This window comes from Schistocerca cancellata, chromosome 2 (assembly GCF_023864275.1).
Source record: "Schistocerca cancellata isolate TAMUIC-IGC-003103 chromosome 2, iqSchCanc2.1, whole genome shotgun sequence".
NCBI lineage: Eukaryota > Metazoa > Arthropoda > Insecta > Orthoptera > Acrididae > Schistocerca > Schistocerca cancellata.
Window position 1 is genome coordinate 665143036 of NC_064627.1, and position 19776 is coordinate 665162811.

Below are 19776 nucleotides of genomic sequence, written 5' to 3' on the forward strand. Positions count from 1 at the left end.
CGACTGAACAGGGGCACGCTTAAGGACAGAGAGAAGGTCATGGATAGCAGATACCAAGGGGTAACGATAGTAGCACCGATCGATGAAGGCTGCTCATGGAGTCGGAACAAATTAAGGCCTAATAAGCAAAAAGGAGGGCCCTGTGAATGGCTAGAAGTTCTGCTGTAAACACACTACATGATGTTGGCAACAAATTGTACTCGAAGCCAGTAGGAGACCTCAAAGCGTATCCCAACTTATCAGTAGTCTTAGAACCATCAGTGTAGAAGATGGTGGCACCCTTGAACTCTGCAAGGATGGCACAGACAAGACGCCGCTGCAATTCGGCTGCTGAGCGACAGAAAGATGACGGTCTGTGTGCTTCCGTATGACGTGCTCTAACCTCCTCTACTTTGTTGTCATGGCCCTTAAGCGTGGTATACGGTGTTGGCAGCAGAACTGCCGCACAGTAATCTTCAAATATAGGTGCTCTAAATTTATCCAACAGTTTCGCGACTTAAGTACCGTGAGAATGTCTGTTATACTTTCGCATGACCTATTTCATCATTCTATCGTCCTCGCGGCTCGTCTCTGAATTCTTTCTATGTCTGTCGTGACGACTACTTAATAAAGAAAGAGCTTCAAGCGCTGGAACAGCAATCTGCCATGGTCGCACTAGCTTCTTGTACGACCTTTGCTTTACAACGCCACTGCATTATCTCAGAAACCTTTCAACAAATCTATGTTATTCATTCATCTTCCCTAATAGATATTTTACGTAATCGTCCCATTTCAAGAAAGAAGGGTTAATTTTTAACGTTCCATCACTAACTAGATCATTAGTGACGGCGCACAAACTAGATTTAGGAAAGGATGGAGAAAGAAACTTGCCGTAATAAATTGAAGGGAACTATCCCGGAATCTGTCTGCGGCGATTTTAGAAAACTGATTGAAAACAAATCTGGATGACTGAAAGGGGATTTGAAGCGTCGTTCTCTGGAATGCGATCCAGTGCGCTAACCTCTCGCCACCTCGTTCGCTCGCCCAATTTCCAGTAGTTTGTTAAAAAACCAGGAAATGGTTCTACATATGATGTGCTCAATATGTTGACCACTCATCTTTTACTCTGATACTATCGCGTTCTCTCTTTTTGTTACGGGAATTATCTTACGTATATCCACATTTAAAGAGAGTTGCCTTTTATTACAAGTAGAAATTTTGTCCTACCCTTTCCGCATTTACAACGCCGAATCTTCCCTGTAGACAACAACGTTGTCACAAAGAACTTACAGTTACGAGTATACCGATCCTGTCAGCCTCTTCCTGAGTGCCGCCTGTAACAAATACTAAGCTAAAGTTCCCGAATATGGCCCCTTATCCAAATGTGACCACCCTATCTAAGCTCTCCAGCAAGTGCCGCAATCATGCAGTATTACTGTGAACTACTTCAGAGGGCACTGATGAGCTATGAATAGTGCGTGAAACAAAAAGCTTTCTCTGTGATAATCCGCAATCTTGTGTTTTGTTTTTGGAACAAATGTACATTTTTGCTTCGTTTTAGTTAAGAATGTATTTCACTCATTTCACTGCGAAATATAAATATTAGACAACCAGATCTTTTGATCACAAACAGTCAGCATTTTTTGCTTTATTTTGGATCTGTTGAACATATTTTTCATCAACTGTACCGTCGGCAATCACGTACCATATGCAATGCTTGCCGTTCTAAGATGGCCCCCATGCCGGATCTAGTTATGGCCCCGGGGCCATATTGGATAAATAGCTTAGCATATCATCAGATAGTTTCTCTTCCTATTTTCAGACGTCAAAGAGACGAAACTGGAATAAAAATGCAAAGTTCAGTGCAATTAAAGCTGTTCAAGAGGAAAATATGCATGTTATACAAACGTTACGTGAATTTGGGATACTGAGAACAATATTGAGGAAGTATTTGAAGACTGAAGGCGCAATACGCTGAATCAGCAGATGTTTTGAGTGTTTCACTAGGATGTAAAACTATTTTACCTCTCATGATAGAGGCTAAGCCTGTCGAGTACTGTAAAACAACGGAGAACAATTATTGTGGGTTACATGCAGACGATGGTACCGTATTGCTTTCCAGCTAGCCATTAGAAATAATACTGAGCATCCTTTTAAGTCTCAACAAGGACTCGCAGGTAAGAAATGGTTGCAACTATTCATGTGACGCCATCCTCATATCTCCTCCAAAACACCACAGCTGGTATCTGAGGAAAATGTGGGCAAATTATGCCCAAGAAATTGGAAAATGGTTGGATGCTCACAAAACTAGAGTTGTTACTCAGTATCAAATAAGTGATGTGATGGCCAGTGCTTACACAAGAGCTGCAAATATGCCAACGGCTCTCAATGGGTTTAGATTCACAGGAATTTTCCCCCATTGATGAAAATACCTTCGACTCACATTGTATGCAACCAGACCCTGCTCCAGAGTTAATAATTGTACCATAGAACCTAAGGCTATTCGGTCTGTACCTCTCATTGAGCCAAGTACTTCCACTTGACGAGGTTTAGCTACCCTTTTCACAGGCTCACTTCAAAATTATTATTGTGGAGTCACATCAGAGAAAGCAAGACGAGGCGGAATCAGTTGCAAGAAATAAGACAGTCTATAAATTGATTAAGTGTAGAAACAGAAACGCTTTGACTAAACTTTCACACTGTAACAACTCCCATCCTCTCCACCTAGAGAGGAGAAACAGTGCTGGAAGTCAACAGCAATCTAAGCATTTGACACTGATGTCTTTCAAAGCTATGCTTTGTTAAAGACCTCACTCGCCTGGAAACAAGACAACTTCGTGTACAGGGAAAACAGTGCTGGTCGTCTAGCATAAAGTGATGCAATGGCTAAACTAGTCACGAGATCGCAGTTTTCCTCGCCGTTTCATCATGATTTATCTATTAATGTCTTTAACACACACTTCTCTGCAGCGTGGCTCGTTGGTCTAGTGGTAGCCGGCGCGGTAACTCAGCTTGTTCGGTCAGAGTGTCAGCTGCCCTCTGTAAAAAAAAAAAAAAAAAAAAAAAAAAAAGCTAAGGCAATGGATCAACGACGAACTGAAACGGGTGTCCTGCAACGTCCGCCTTGAGCACATGCAACGGACGAAAACGAACAAAATGAGATAAAAAAAGGTACGATTATCGCTTTGGGTGCGAGAGGTCCCGGGTTCAATTCCCGGATGAGCCCTGCATATTTTCCCCGTGCTTGTATTCTATGAAAGTATTATAGAGCTTCAGAAAGTCGTGCGTAAGTTTTAACGTGACAAACTATTTTTGTCTTCTGTTATCGGGTACTATCCATTTGTTGGACGAACTGCAGTAGCTCACACATGAGCTTATGTAGCATGTATTTCTTGACACTCTGCAAATTGAAAATCGTGTACAGTTTAAGCAAAACCTTCCTGTATTTTGTTCACGTGGTCGGAAGATTTACATCGTCATTCATGAATTTTGGCGTGACTGAAAACAAAATTCGTTGTTTGTAATGAACTCTGTGTCTGCCAACAGGAAGTTACTTGGGGTGATTTTCTTAACTGCTCACAAAATTGATTTTCAATAATTGTATTGCTGTTACAAATTTCTGTAGATGATGTGTACTTCTTGATACTGGGTAATATACCTGGTGTTTAAATCTGATTACTCTTCTGATGGCTCAGTCACCTATCCGCATTTTTAGAGAAAAGTGACTCATATGCACCGAGCAGTTCTTGCCATGCCCAGAAGTGAATGCAGCTGTAGTTACTTGCATTTCTGGCAAATACACTCCTGGAAATTGTAAAAAGAACACATTGACACCGGTGTGTCAGACCAACCATACTTGCTCCGGACACTGCGAGAGGGCTGTACAAGCAATGATCACACGCACGGCACAGCGGACACACCAGGAACCGCGGTGTTGGCCGTCGAATGGCGCTACCTGCGCAGCATTTGTGCACCGCCGCCGTCAGTGTCAGCCAGTTTGCCGTGGCATACGGAGCTCCATCGCAGTCTTTAACACTGGTAGCATGCCGCGACAGCGTGGACGTGAACCGTATGTGCAGTTGACGGACTTTGAGCGAGGGCGTATAGTGGGCATGCGGGAGGCCGGGTGGACGTACCGCCGAATTGCTCAACACGTGGGGCGTGAGGTCTCCACAGTACATCGATGTTGTCGCCAGTGGTCGGCGGAAGGTGCACGTGCCCGTCGACCTGGGACCGGACCGCAGCGACGCACGGATGGACGCCAAGACCGTAGGATCCTACGCAGTGCCGTAGGGGACTGCACCGCCACTTCCCAGCAAATTAGGGACACTGTTGCTCCTGGGGTATCGGCGAGGACCATTCGCAACCGTCTCCATGAAGCTGGGCTACGGTCCCGCACACCATTAGGCCGTCTTCCGCTCACGCCCCAACATCGTGCAGCCCGCCTCCAGTGGTGTCGCGACAGGCGTGAATGGAGGGACAAATGGAGACGTGTCGTCTTCAGCGATGAGAGTCGCTTCTGCCTTGGTGCCAATGATGGTCGTATGCGTGTTTGGCGCCGCGCAGGTGAGCGCCACAATCAGGACTGCATACGACCGAGGCACACAGGGCCAACACCCGGCATCATGGTGTGGGGAGCGATCTCCTACACTGGCCGTACACCACTGGTGATCGTCGAGGGGACACTGAATAGTGCACGGTACATCCAAACCGTCATCGAACCCATCGTTCTACCATTCCTAGACCGGCAAGGGAACTTGCTGTTCCAACAGGACAATGCACGTCCGCATGTATCCCGTGCCACCCAACGTGCTCTAGAAGGTGTAAGTCAACTACCCTGGCCAGCAAGATCTCCGGATCTGTCCCCCACTGAGCATGTTTGGGACTGGATGAAGCGTCGTCTCACGCGGTCTGCACGTCCAGCACGAACGCTGGTCCAACTGAGGCGCCAGGTGGAAATGGCATGGCAAGCCGTTCCACAGGACTACATCCAGCATCTCTACGATCGTCTCCATGGGAGAATAGCAGCCTGCATTGCTGCGAAAGGTGGATATACACTGTACTAGTGCCGACATTGTGCATGCTCTGTTGCCTGTGTCTTTGTGCCTGTGGTTCTGTCAGTGTGATCATGTGATGTATCTGACCCCAGGAATGTGTCAATAAAGGTTCCCCTTCCTGGGACAATGAATTCACGGTGTTCTTATTTCAATTTCCAGGAGTGTAGCTACAGAGCAGAAGTGTGGAACGGTTCTCTCATCTGGGCTGCACAGGCAGCCGAACAAACAGGAGGCCCTGTGGCGCACCAGCCGCTCTCCGCTGATCGTCTGTGGTGACCGTACTCCGCACTGCGTCGCACAGTAAGAAGGCTGCGTTCACAGTGGCACCGACAACGGTCGTCAGACATCATCGCCAGGAGATGAGGGCTGCAGTACAACGGTTCCTGTTAAAAAGATGCTGAATGCTTGGGACTAAGCTATATCTGTCTCGATAAGAACGTGTCGAGCACTGTACACTATCCTCAGCTACTGGAATTACCAGACAAGTTTTACGAAAACATGAGATGAAGGGAAAACGTCATGCAACGGAAGTTAAAAACGCTTTAACTATGGACGCCGCTTTCCTTCTCCCAATGCCGATTATCGTATGAAGTCTTTGACGCTAACATTCCGTGTTTGGTTTTTTTCACATTTATAGGCGCATATTATGAAAAGGTGTGTCTTCAATGAACCCCACATTAAGGACCTCTCCAAAACACGTTGTTCGGAGTATGGTTTATTATGATCTAGTAGCGGGATATGCGAGTTCGTTGTATAAAGGAATTGCCAATGAGGTTATGAGCACGTAATGGTTAATTAACGTGATGAAAGTAGAGGATGATTCTGTTATATGATGCATGGGAAAGATTTGTGTGAGAGTAAGCAGTTAGTATTTACTTACCAAAAGGTAGATTTCTAGTTTCATAGCAACTCACTTCATTCTAAAGGTGGTGAAAGTTAATGCGGCACTGACAGTATATTCAGGTAATCAGATTCTAATACTGGGAACTTCAGTGATCTTTAAACACTTGAGAAAGGAAGTAACAAAGTGTCTGGTGACATTTTTTATTACAATTTGGGTGCAGCCTTTAATAAAGTCAACTAATTGAAGTGTCTTTTAGTGCACTTCCATGAAGAGTAGCTCCAAAATTCTTAGTATTTCGTAGTATTTGCGGTGCACCAATGAAAATATTAGCTTTTAAATTGTCCTTAGGTCATCTTAAGTAGTATCCAACATATCACACGAAGACTTTGAAATTTTACTTTGCAGTACGAAGTATAGGCTTAAATATTGGAAAGAGCTAATCGTCAGATGCCAAATATGTGTCACCTCTAGTTTGATTGGGTCAGAGCTGATCAATGGATCATGTTTTTAACAGAGCTCGAATCACACCTCTACATATGCTCTAGATTTCGTTATCCGAAAGCATTTCATGTATGAGCCTTCCGCTTTACATATTCTATTCGTGTTGACCGTGAAAAGCGTAGTGACAGTGGCGTACTAATTTGAAAAGGTCGTCCATAACTGGTGTCGGTCGTCGGCGGAATCCACAGATATCGGTACCATTGTGACCACACATCCTTGGCCGTGCGACAGTCTGGAAGAGTCGATAGGGCAGTGTGTCTGTAACATTTGCCTGTAACCAAAGCTTCGTCTTGATTATTGAATATAGCGTCCTGTGATGTCTCAATATATGGATACGAGGATGACCTAGAAAGTAGATTTCCCTCGACCCGTAAACAGACAGTGACGTAAGTGACTGGAAATATATATTTGAATACGCACAGATATTCTACAGCTACTTCTCGACAAGTTCATAACTGCAACTGTGAAAAATGTTATACGTTGGCGCCAGGTTCTGTATTCCTGGGCTATGAACGTTTGCCTCCTGTGATTGGAGCCAGTGTGTGACAGTTGTCAGTACCTTTTCTTCGTGTGTAACAGTGAGTCGTCACATTCCCGCTGAGCAGTCCACGCCTCCAGTCCTGACAGGTATGTTTCTGTTGTCTGTGCCTTATTACGTCAATACTAGAAGGCCGTCGAATGCGCTCTTAGTCCTGAACATTTTCATGATTTTGGAAAATTGCTTGTATCAACACAGCTCCACTCACTCAGAAATCAGCTTCGTACATTAGACACAACTGATGATCACTTTAGATACCACTCTAAGTGCGGTTTTTTTGTGATTTTAGGGCGCACAACTACAATGGTCATTAGCGCCCAGACTAAATTAGGAATGCACCGCGAGGCACAAGGTTAAAACAGCAACGAAAAGGGATAATACTATAAAAGACAGACAGGCATAGGATTAAAAAAACAGCACAATCAGATGTCCTTAGACAGGTGTGTCAAGTCGATAAAACGAAGAACGCGAGCAGCTGCTCCTGGGTCATCCGCTAAAATGGTATCCCGAGTACATGGCAGGCCAAGATCAACGCCGCAGTTTATTAAAATTCGGACAGGACGTTAAAATGTGGCGTACCGTCAGCAATTGCCCACATGGGCAGAACGGCGCCGGCGCAGCCGTCAGCAGATGACGATGGCTGAACCGGCAGTGTCAAATTCGTAACCGGGCCAAAACGACCTCCTCCCGCCGAGAAGGGCATGAAGAGGTCGTCCAAGCCGCGGGAAGATGTTTCAAGGCCCGAAGCTTGTTGTCTGTAAGTGCAGCCCAATCGGCATGCCACAGCGATAAAATGCACTGACAAATGACCCTGCTACAATCTGATGAATGGACACAACAAGTAGCTGTCCGAGGCTGGAGGACCGCAGCCTTGGCCGCGGCATCCGCAGCTTCGTTCCCAGGGATACCGAACCCACATAAAGGTAACCGGAGAACCGTCGTCCACCAGCTTCTGGAGAGAGCGTTGGATCCGGTGCACGGAAGGGTGAACCGGATACGGAACACTGAGGCTCTGGATGGCGCTCAGGGAATCGGAGCAGATGACATAAGCAGAATGTCGGTGGCGGCCGATGTAAAGAACATCCTGGTAGAGGGCAAATAGCTCAGCTGTGAAGGCCGAACAATGGCCATGGAGCCAGTATTTGAAACTGTGTGCCCCGACAATAAAAGAACACCCGACACCGTCATTGGTCTTAGAGCCATCTGTATAAATGAAGATCATGTTAATGAACTTCGAACGAAGTTCGACAAACCGGGAGCGGTATACCGAATCGGGGGTAACCTCCTGTGGGAGCGAGCTGAGGTCAAGGTGAACGCGAACCTGAGCCTGGAGCCAAGGTGGCGTGTGGCTCTCGCCCACTCGAAAGGTTGCAGGGAGTGAAAAATCAAGGTGCTGAAGGAGGCGACGAAAGCGAACTCCAGGGGGTAACAGGGCAGAGACATACAACCCGTATTGACGGTCGAGAGAGTCGTCAAAAAAGGAACGGTAAGACGGGTGGTCGGGCATTGACAACAGCCGACAGGCATACCGACAAAGCAGTATATCGCGCCGGTAGGGTAGTGGCAATTCACCGGCTTCAGCATGAAGACTCTCGACGGGACTAGTATAAAACGCTCCGATCGCAAGACGTAAACCCCGATGTTGTATGGAGTTGAGGCGGCATAAGATGGACGGCCGTGCAGAGGAGTATACGAAGCTCCCATAATCCACCTTGGAGCGGACGATCGATCGATATAGGCGAAGTAGGACGGTTCGATCCGCTCCCCACGACATACCACTGAGAACACGGAGGACATTTAGGAAAGGGGTACAACGGGCAGCCAAATATCACATGTGGAGACCAGCTAAGTTTCCTGTCAAATGTAAGACCTAAGAATTTTGTTGTCTCTACGAATGGGAGAGAAACGGGACCCAGTCGTAAGGACGGTGGGAGAAACTCTTTGTAGCGCCAGAAGTTAATACAGACCGTCTTCTCGGCAGGAAAACGGAAGCCACTGGCGACACTCCAGGAGTAAAGACGGTCTAGACAACGCTGAAGACAGCGCTCCAGGAAACATGTACGCTGCGCGCTGCAATAGATGGTAAAATCGTCCACGAAAAGGGAGCCTGTTACATCAGCTGGGAGGCAATCCATTATTGGATTGATCGCTATGGTGAAGAGGGCGACGCTCAAAATTGAGCCCTGTGGCACCCCATTCTCCTGGCGAAAGGCGTCGGACAGGATAGAACTCACACGTACCCTGAACTGTCGATCCATTAAAAAGGCACGAATAAAAAGAGGGAGGCGACCGCGAAAGCCCCATGTATGCATGGTGCGGAGAATGCCCACCCTCCAACAGGTGTCGTAAGCCTTCTCCAAATCAAGAACACAGTCGCGGTCGGGCGCTTCCGCAAGAAGTTATTCATAATGAAGGTCGACAAGGTAACCAGATGGTCAACAGCAGAGCGGCGCCTACGAAATCCACATTGTACATTGGTAAGTAGGCGTCGAGATTCGAGCAGCCAAACCAAACGAGAGTTAACCATTCGCTCCATCACTTTACAGACACAGCTGGTAAGCGAGATAGGTCGATAACTGGAAGGCAAGTGGTTGTCCTTCCCCGGCTTAGGAATCGGGACAACAATAGACTCGCGCCAGCATGCGGGAACATGTCCCTCAATCCAGATGCGATTGTATGTACGAAGAAGAAAACCTTTACCCGCAGGAGAAAGGTTCTTCAGCATCTGAATATGAATAGAATCAGGCCCTTGAGCGGAGGACCGTGACTGGGCAAGTGCATCTTCGAGTTCCCGCATGGTGAATGGGGCATTATAACTTTCACGATTCGAGGAGAGGAAGTTAGGTGGCCTAGCCTCCTCTGCCTGTTTTCGGGGGAGGAAGGCAGGGTGATAATGAGTGGAGCTCGAAACCTCTCCAAAAAACCATCCGAAGGCATTGGAGACATCCTCAGGGGCCACATGGACGACATTCGCGACCGTCAAGCCAGAAATTGGTGAGTGGACCTTAGTGCCAGATAGCCGGTGCAGGCTACCCCAGACAACAGAAGAAGGAGTAAAACTGTTGAAGGTGCTTGTGAAAGCAGCCCAGCTGGCTTTCTTGCTTTCTTTAATAACACGACGACACTGTGCACGTAATCGTTTATAATTAATACAATTCGCCACCGTAGGGTGTCGTTTAAAAGTGCGTAAAGCACGTCGACGAGCACGCAAAGCGTCTCTACATGCTGCGGTCCACCAGGGGACCGGTACGCGACGTGGAGAACAAGTAGTGTGAGGGATGGAATATTCAGCAGCAGTGAGAATGACTTCCGTGAGGTGTGCGACCTGACTATCGCAGCTTGCGAAGGTTTGATCCTGAAAGGTCGCCCTGGAAGAGAAGAGCCCCCAGTCTGCTTTGGAGATGTTCCATCTAGTTGAGCACGGAGAGGGGGTATGACGCAGGTGATGGATAACACACGGGAAGTGGTCGTTCGAATACGTATCAGAAAGTGCATACCACTCAAACCGGCGTGCAAGTTGGGTAGTACATATAGAGAGGTCTAAATGGGAATAGGTGTGACATGTGCCCGAAAGAAAAGTAGGGGCGCCAGTATTGAGGCAGACAAAATAGTGGTGGTTGAAAAGGTCTGCTAACAGGGAGCCTCTCGGGCAGGATGCTGGAGAGACCCAAAGGGCATGGTGGGCATTGAAGTCTCCAGTTAACAAAAATGGTGCAGGTAGCTGAGAAATAATTTGCATCATGTCTGCCCTGGTAACGGCAGACAACGGTGGAGTGTAATCGGTACAAATGGAAAATGTAAAAGTGGGGAGAGTAATTCGGACGGCAACTGCCTGCAGGCCGGTGTGCAATGTGATGGGATCGTAGTAAATATCACGCCGGACTAGCAACATAACCCCTCCATGAGCCGGAATATCTGCCACAGGGGGTAGGTCAAAACGCAGAAGCATAGTGTGCCAAGTCAATTTGATCGCATGGGCGTAGCTTCGTTTCCTGGAGGGCTACGACGAGCGGACAGTGCAAGCGCAGCAGCAACTTTAAGTCCTCTCGGTTGGAGCGAATGCCGCGAATATTCCAATGAAGAAGTGCCATCGTGAGAAGAAAAAGAAAAAGGAGAAGCAAGAAGGGGTCACGTCGAAGGCCGCTGAGGGCCTGGCTTCGAGCGAGCACTGCCGCCGCTATCAATAGGCGGAGAGTCATCGTCAATTGGTTCAATAGGTTCATCGGCCATCTTGTTAAGATGGCTGGGAGGGGGAGCTTTCTCCGCCGGTGAACGGCCAGATGTTCGGCTACCAGCGGTGCGGCCAGGCGAAACGGATGACGGCCTGGGGTGGCAACCGCTGGGTGGCGCAGGAGAAGAAACGCGCCGTGACGGAGAAGGAGAACTTTGCTTCCTATGAGCCTTCTTGGAAGGCTGGGAGTTCGAGGTATGTAGGAAGTCTGCATGGAACGGTTCCTTCTTGAAGGCCCGTGCATCTGACTTCTGGGTCTTCATCTTGGCAGAAGCTGATGAAGGTGCTTGTGTCGTAGGGGTGACGGGAGGAAGAGGAGACGTTGACCGGGCGATCTTAGCACTGACCGAACGGACGACCGTAGTGCTAAAGGTCAGATCGCATGTCTGCGTCGCCACCTCCCTGGTAGTCCGAGGAGAGGCGAGGACAGTATTGTATTTCCCCGCTGGGAGCAGCGTGGGCTTCCTACTAGCAAATAGCTTGCGAGCAGCCGAGGTGGACACTTTCTCTTTGACCCAAATTTCCTGTATACAGCGTTCTTCCTTGTAGATGGGACAGTCGCGGGAGGACGCTGCATGGTCACCCTGACAGTTCACACAACGAGGAGACTTAGGTGGACAGTCACCCTCATGGGCATCCCTGCCACAAGTGACACATTTAGCCGCATTAGAACAAAACTGGCGAGTGTGATTAAAACGCTAACACTGGTAGCAGCGCGTAGGTGTTGGGACATAAGGGCGAACAGAAACAACCTTGTAGCCCGCTTTGATGCGCGACGGCAGCTGAACACTATCAAAGGTCAAGAAAAGTGTCTGGGTCGGTACAAGGTCATTGTTGACCTTTTTCATGACCCTATGGACAGCCGTCACGCCCTGCTCTCCTCGTCAGTCAATCCGTTGAGTGATCTAGTATATACCACACCATGCGATGAATTCAAAGTGCGGTGAGCATCCACCCGGACAGGGAACGTGTACAGGAGTGTGGCCCGAAGCAGTTCTTGTGCCTGAAAGGCGCTCTCAGTTTCTAGTAACAAGGTACCGTTACGCATCCTGGTACAAGATTTGACAGATCCGGCTATGGCATCTACGCCCTTCTTGATAACTAAAGGGTTGACAGACGAAAAATCCTTTCCGTCCTCAGATCGAGAAACTACGAGGAACTTTGGGGCAGGCGGTAGTACTTTTGTCACTGGTGGCTGGTCAAGTTTCCGTTTTTGGGCACAAGTCGAGAGAGAAGAAGAGAAATCCATTGCGGAGGAATCCCCCATGATTGCCAGCGTCTCCGATGGCGCGATCCTTCCTTGTGGGGACCCTCTCAGAGGGCACTCCCGCTTTAGGTGGATGTTTACACCTCAAGGTCACACCTCCCGAGAAACTGACGGAGGGACCAATCGCCATGGTCGGAAGGTGTCAGCTCAGGCAATCACCCCTCCCCGGGCCTGGCCTTTACCAGAGGGTACGTGCGTGCCTCACTTGTCTACCCATGGCGGGGAATTACGCGTTATCCCGTCACCGGCTACGCGTGCGAACGCGTGGGTCGGCCTTCAGGCACGCACAGGGAGGAAAGAAGAAGAGGAAAAAAGAAGGGAGATAGGGAGAGAAAGGACAGACTGTCTCAAACGCCGAGGCGGAGACTAGAGGGTGGACAAGGAGGCAAAGAGGAGGCGGCAAAGAGGAGGAGGCAAGGGGAAAGTAAGGAAGACAGTGAGAGGGAGAAGGACAAAGAAAGAAACCAAACAAAGGAAGGAAGAAACCAGAATAAGTGAAAAACCAAAATGACCACAAATAGAAGTCGTGGAACCGTCCGTCTCCGGACGCAGGCGCAAACTACCCCCTTGAGGGGGAGGGACTCCTTTGAGTCGCCTCTTACGACAGGCAGGAATACCTCGGGCCTATTCTAACCCCCGGACCCGCAGGGGGATCTAAGTGCGGTGGTAACTATTGTCATTGACGTAGTATGTGTTGGCGGGAAAACGAAATTCAAGTCAACATTATCAGTCGCTAAACCGGCCTCAGTGCCAATAACCAACTGTTGAATGTGAAAGACACAGACACTTTGCATTTACATATGTGCCCCGCCAACTTTTGACAGTGTGGACGAGTTTTAATTCAGAATATCCCTCCTAGTAAGGAATTACTTTAATTTCGTTCGTAAATAAGAAGACTAAGACAACATGCACTGAAATTATTGCCGTAACAAGAACCTGTCATCGTGTGAATGACACACACAATCTTGCTATCAATCTTATTTTCAACTCCATTACTTAACGTCAATGCGGAAGCGATTTCCCGTACCACTTATTTCTTCACTATAAGCAATACAATCTAAAATAATTCAGGAACCGAATTTGTGTTATATTCATCGGATATGTCTAGTCTTTGGCGTTCTGTAATTTAATAGAGGAAGATGGAAGAGAAAAGGTAGCCCATGAGATGCAACTGATTGAAGGCACAGCATTCAGTACAAGCGTATCTCTTTTAGAGGATCTCGACTCGTCTGTCTTTCTCCTCTAGATTAGCCTTGACGTGCTCTACTGTATCAGAACACGGCGCTGCCTTACACAGACAGACACGCAGCGCTGTTCGTTGTGTCGCAGCCGACAGCCACACGCCTGGGCGCCTCCTGCACGAAGTGTGTCACTCTCTCCACGTTTCGTGTGTCTCACAAGTTGAACACATTACCGACGCGGCTCGTTGGTCTAGGGGTATGATTCTCGCTTAGGGTGCGAGAGGTCCCGGGTTCAAATCCCGGACGAGCCCATATTTTTTGCTTTGATCAATCCCTTTCAAGAGCTGAGTGGACGCGCGAGCGTGTGCGGGAAACTTGGCCCTGCCTTGTCTCCCACGGACTGCACAAACACAAGGAGAGTCCAAAGCGTTGGGAAAGAACAAGTGTTTCAGCTCTAGGGCAAACCGACGCCAACCGGCGGCCGAAGATCGCAGGGTCCAGTGCGCCTCCCAGCGGTCAGCTGTGGCTGTCAACAGCTTGACAGTCCAAGCCGGGCCCAGCGCCGACGCCCCCACCCTGTACAGCGAGATAAGAGAACTGAATATCGAGAAGCAAGTGACAAAACTGGCGCGGATTCTGAAGGAGTCAGACGACGAGCAGGAGGAAAGCAATAAGTAACAAGGACCACCAAATGTCCGGGAAAACTGAAAAGCGACACAGCAAGCGGCGAAGCCAGAACAGCGAGAAAGAGAGGATGGACGTATCTGATGCAGAGGCGTCAAACACAGCATCCTCAATTAAGGAAACGCACGGCACCAAAGCAGAGGACGTAGTCCTCCGTCCACAATCGCCATAAGCTCCAGATCTGTCTTCAACATTGCGTAAATGGAAAGTGCCCAATACAATGTAGTTACATGCAACGCAAATATCATGTGTTCTGCAGGGAAGATATAAGCGCTTGCTGATTTTCACATAAAAGCCGCCGACGCAGTATTGCTAGATGAAGTAGTTACGTCTGAAATATAGCGGGTACCGGGATATAACGTCTTTACCAATACTGACACAGAAGCACGGTGTGGGAGAGCGGTCACGGTGAGATGTGGAATTGACATGGGTCACGCAAAACAAATACCCGACGGACGCGGAATAGGAGTCAAAATAGCCGACACACTCTGAGAACATCTACGCGCCCTCGGGAACAGATAACAAGCGCGCCAGAAGTAAATTCTTTAACAAGGACGTATGCGAGTTGCTCCAACACAAAACAGCAACGTTGTGCTGGGGGGGGGGGGGGGGGGGGGGGACTTAACAGCTTAACAGCGTGGCCGCACCAGAAGATCAAATCCTGGTGCCAAACAACTGCATGAACTTCAGGAACTCCTTAAACGGATAAAGCACGAAGATTGGTGGCGTCTACTGCACCACAACCAAACGGAATTTACGTTCTACTATAACAGCGGAAGGAGCAGAATCGACCGAATGGACGTAAAAAAACGGCGACCTCTGAGACGAATGTAAGAGTCTGCGCTGTTACCTTATCCGATCTTGCGTGTACCAATGTAAAGTGCGGCTACCAAACAGAAAGCTTCCAGGAAATAGAGGCAACTGGAAATTAAATACAGCGCACCACGTAGCGTATCAAGTTATGCTATGCTATCCATAGGTGCGGTAATGCATGGCGCCGTGAGCGTCCCCGATCCAGTAACTTTCTTTTTTATTAGAACACACATGACGCCACCTCTGTCAGATGCCGCCCTTGGCGGTGACTCAGCCTGCTGGTAGGCGCTACGAATATTTATACTCCATATGAATCTAAATAAACTACATTAGTTATTCTCCGATTTTGTCCGAACTTTACACATTGTTTTTTGCTTTTGCTAAAATGATGCTGTCCAAATTTCTTTACCTAAAAATCACAAAAAACCATTCTGGCATTTCAAAACTGATCTAGTAACGGCAACAGATTAACCTTCAAGATAATAAGGAGCAATTATGAAAAGTTCAGCTCCTAAAAATTAATCAACTAGAATCCTCCAGTTCGTAACATTTGTAATTTTTATTTGACCTAACACTAGAACCTTTCAGGATTAATATTTAGTCATTTTGTTATGAGTGCGTGGGAGTTATTGAGTGTGTGAATGAGGGACATGGCAAATTTGAAATGTCTTGTTTTGTGAAGGGCTATGTGAAATCTAAGCTGTGAGGGAAATTCTTGGGATGAACCAAGAGTCATGTCACATGTGTGAGTGAGCACGCTTTTATAAAAGGTAGCCACAAAAGAAGCTAAGAACGGAATAAGTTTGTTGTATAATTTTGGAATTATTTCACATTTTATTTGGTTTAAAATTATATCTAATAAATTGAAGGTAGGAGACGAGGTACTGGCGGAATTAAAGCTGTGAGGACGGGTCGTGAGTTGTGCTTGGGTAGCTCAGATGGTAGAGCACTTGCCCACGAAAGGCAAAGATCCCGAGATAGAGTCTCGGTCCGGCGCACAGTTTTAATCTGCTAGGAAGTTTAATTAATTGAAGTTTTGCTTACGAAAAAATGCTTTCTACGTTGTAATTGCATAAGAGGATTTTGCCCGCGAAAATCATCTATAAAGAATGTTCTTACTGGTCATTTAGATCAACAGCCAATCCGAATTGAGAGCTTCCCAGGCGGAGGGAGGGGGTGCTGTTTCTACGAGGACACCGCCGAGGGAGTCACTTCCGAACCATTGTACCTAATATATCACGCGAATAAAGCATTCGGTCGTTTCTGTGACTTCCGTTACAAAAGTGCTCGCCATACTACTCCGTGACGAATGCGAAACATGCCACGCAGATTTTTTAAGTTCGACCAGAATATTTCAGAAGCGGTTATCTTTCATACGGAAAAGCACAAAATTAAACGTTCATTTAAATGCTTCCTGCTCAAGTCGCTTTCTATTAGCGATAACCGAACCGAATTTACGTCTCCAAATCTTAATTTTACATATTGTTTGTGAAGAGCGCAGCAGACACACTCATCACATTTTCTGTTTGAAAGTCTGCAGCTGGAACGACGACAATGAAAATGTGCTAGACCAGGAGTCGAACCCAGATTTCCCACTTTATGTAAGTGGTCGCCTTAACTGCCTTGGCTACGTATGCACGCCTCACATCCAAACAAAGACTTCCATTTGTCGTCGTCTGTGTGTCACAATCTGCACGCATATGTTACATACATTCCCATCCAGGACGGACATATTTATTGAGAGTCAATAACTGGTAGTGGTGAACAAATACGAAATTGCAGTGCCTGTGTTATTAAGAAGTATGATGCAATGTTCCTTTGGACGTTCGCTGGTCATTGGGGCTCAATTCGAAGTGAACCTCATCACTGAACAATTCTATTCCAGTCAATGAGATTCCAGGCCGAAGATGGGTCTAGAGACGCACCAGACAGTGGTGGATACCAAACTGGTTGTCCCCCGTTATATGGCCCGACAAACAGAAGTGATGGTCTGAGGTGCCACTTCTTTTCATTGCAGAGCCCCTTCGATTATTATCGGTGGCACTCTGACAGCACAGTGGTCCCTAGACGATATTCTGCACCCTTGTTTTGTTGCCTTTCATGGCAAGGTATCCTGGGCTTACATTTCAGCAAGATAATGCCCACCTACACACACACACACACACCAAGACTTTCTAAGGCTTATCTTCAGGCTTGCTGAACTATACCTTGGCCAGCTAGGTCGCTGGACTTCTCCCCAATTGAGAAACTTTGGAGCATTATGGATAGGACCCTCCACCCATCTTAAAATTTCGAAGATCTAACGCACCATTTGGACAGGATCTGGCACGATATCCCTCAGGAGGTCATCCAACAACCATTAATGAATGCAAAGCCGAATAACTGACTGTATAAGGTCCAGAGGTGGACCTACACATTACTGATTTCCTCAATTTGTGAAGCTCTGTCTCTTGAATGAGTCATCCACTTTTTCTGAAATTTTGAAGATTTGTTTGTCTATACACGTACATCATGTCTACCGATTTGCATCTCATTCAGATAACTCCTTTGTGGTGCTTTTTTGTCAGCGAAGTCAACATCAAATGAGTCGAGTCGACAGGTTTGTTTATTACGATGATGAAGCAGAAAAAATGTGTGTGGTGTTTCACCACATTGGCTGCACGCCTTTCAGAGTCTTGTGTTCTATCAGACGAAGATGACCGTGAAATTGGCGATGAGGCAGAGAGATGCGACGACATGCGAAAGAGCACCAGTCCTTGTCAGCCAAAATACCTCAGTTGAGAGATCGTTTCGTCTTAGAGTGTACTACAGAGATGTGTCATAGGGCAGATGCCACTAACATTTCCTGACCCATAACAAGTCTGAAATTTATCCATTCCAGGCCATGACGCCTTTTTGTAGAATGAATTCCCAGGGAATGTGATCCTACTATTAATGAATGCATACATATTTAGTAATTGGTATTTCTTCTTCTTCTTCTTCTTCTTCTGCTGTTACAATAATTTCTATCTGCATGCATTACATATGAGATGTTCTTGCTTCTTTCTAGGTGCTGTCAATGACAGTATGGTTATGTGGGAAGGGGTCGATGTCGCAGCTGCTGATATCCAATGGAATGATAATTCCCTGACCATGACATTTTTATCCAGCACGAGTTCGTGAGGTATGACAACTGACGATGTGAGTCCTAGTATTATTATTACATTTTTCTCTTCTGCAATAATTTTTACTCGTTTGCATGCATTAGTTTGTTTCTAGGTGCACTCGATAATATTGCAAAGAACGACTATGATCTGGAAGCACTGCTAAGACGCTGTACACCAATTGATACGTCGTCCTTGTATTTTACCAACAAGGACACTCCTGGTTTTCTATACAACTACCAAAAATTACTACTGACATCTGCAAGTGTCTATTCAGTATTGATACACATGTTGGTTATCAATACCATTTCATATACCTCCTTTCCAGAGGTATTGCAACCATCCAGAAGCAGACTTGCACAAACAATACCACATCCAGACTCATCAGTGATGTGTTCACCACGTTAGCCAACACTGCATTCACTGCCATAACCCCAACATAGTCCATCGATGATGCATTTATCGCATCCTGCGCCACTTCAGCATCGACCATCGTCTCGTCAGCATCCGCCATCGCCTCATTCTTGTCCTAGCAGCAGTCCTCTGGTCCATCCTGTTAATGAGCTGCACATCCACATTGAGCTACTGTGGTTGCTAGCGCTTTTGGGAACCAGATCTCTAATGCACACACAGGCAACTTCACGGTAGGTTACCGACACCCTGCTCCTTCACTTAACAAGTATCAGCCCGTTTTGGCAAGAGTGACCCCGGTGTTCCTCAGTTAAGTGCAGTCCAGTTCTATGCAGTGCTCATGCACCCCCAGAAAGAAGGTAGTAAAGGTGCTGAAGGAAGACCATTGTCCAACATATGGGGGGAGGGGGACGGTGACAGTGAGAAAACGCAGGGCGACTATCAGAAAAAATTGGCCATTTCTCCACAATATAGGAAAAAGGGTCCTGTAATGCACTCATCCATATACTCCACATCAAAGTGTACTCACACATCTATGATCCAGTAACTGTGGGGTCCATCTTTATCCCTCTTCCAAGACATATCGCTGCTAAAAAGCGATGTATAAGGGGAGTCAAACGAAAACAAGAGAAATGGAAAAAAGTGAACTGATTATTTCAAAAACAGTCTCCCCATATCTGATAATACATTTACCCCACTGTGACATGCGACATTCAGTGCAGACATTTTATTGGGAAGCCATTACAAATCGCCCATACAGTCCTGATCTCTCCCAAAAAGATTTCCGTGTTTCTGGAGCCACGAAGAAAGACCTTCGTGGACATCAATTTGCTTCAGAGAAAAAAGATGCATGCCTGGGTACAACCATGGTTCCACAGACAGCCACAAACATGTTTCCATGAGGGCATTAAACATCTTGTCTCACAGTTACAGCAATTAATTTTGAAATTATAAACAGTTTACTTACTTTTTCCATCTGTCTCTTATTCATTTGACAGCCCTTTATATTAACATGACCAACAGCCTTGCCGTAATAGTAACAGCAGTTCCCGTCAGATCACACAAGTTACGTGCTGTCAGGCTGAGCTAGCACTTGGATGGGTGACCATCTCGTCTTCCGAGCTTCT

At 47.0% G+C, this 19776-nt stretch overlaps 1 non-coding gene across 1 annotated transcript; it reads left to right on the forward strand.

The window, feature by feature from the left end:
* Positions 1-13837: 13837 nt before the first annotated feature.
* On the forward strand, positions 13838-13909 carry Trnap-agg (transfer RNA proline (anticodon AGG)). Its single transcript has one exon. It is a non-coding gene; the product is annotated as a tRNA-Pro (tRNA).
* Positions 13910-19776: the final 5867 nt, after the last annotated feature.